Genomic DNA, 786 nt, shown 5'->3' on the forward strand with positions numbered 1-786 from the left:
CATAATGATTCATGCAATCCCATAAATTTTGGCACCTTGGCCCCGGCTAACTTTGAAATACACCCCGCTCAAGTCGGGTTAGTTGAGAAGGACTTGTTTGGGGGACATATTGAAGAGGATGCTCATGCTCACCTCCGAAAATTTAAGAGGAAAGTTGCCATGATGAAGAAAAATGGGGTGTCCGAAGACACTTTGAGGATGATGTTGTTCCCATTCTCCTTGACGGGTAAGGCGGACCGATGGTTAAATATTCACCCTCCGAACACATTCACAACTTGGGACGATCTAGCCAAGGCATTCATGGCCAAGTACTATCCATCATCCAAAACCGCCATGCTTCGAAATGAGATTCACACTTTCCAACAAGAGGATGGAGAATCCTTGGGTGAGGCATGGGACCGGTATCAAGACCTCATTGCTAGTTGCCCTCACCACGGGATACCGGATTGGTATATCACCCAAACCTTTTTCCAAACTTTGTTACCAAGGACTAAGGAAATGGTAAATGCCTCCGCGGGGGGAGGATTTGATCATTTGAATGATGAGGAAGGTACGACATTGATAAAGAAGATGGTGGACTCGGAGGCGAACTATGGTACTAGAGGTAATATGCTAAGACGGAATGGGAAATTTCCAAAGGAAAACTCCTCAAACTCCGAAACTAATGCCAAGCTTGATTTGCTCACGAAGCAATTTGAGAAGTTTCAAATAAATCACTTGAACCAAGCCGGGACCTCACATGGGCCACCCATGGAGGAAGTGGTTCAAAGTTCAAGTTGCGAACTT

General features: G+C 45.5%; 1 non-coding gene across 1 annotated transcript; it reads right to left on the reverse strand.

The window, feature by feature from the left end:
- Positions 1-333: 333 nt before the first annotated feature.
- Positions 334-440, reverse strand: LOC141610381 (small nucleolar RNA R71). The gene has a single exon (XR_012528290.1). It is a non-coding gene; the product is annotated as a small nucleolar RNA R71 (small nucleolar RNA).
- Positions 441-786: the final 346 nt, after the last annotated feature.

Source organism: Silene latifolia, chromosome 10, assembly GCF_048544455.1.
Source record: "Silene latifolia isolate original U9 population chromosome 10, ASM4854445v1, whole genome shotgun sequence".
NCBI classification, from domain to species: Eukaryota; Viridiplantae; Streptophyta; class Magnoliopsida; order Caryophyllales; family Caryophyllaceae; genus Silene; species Silene latifolia.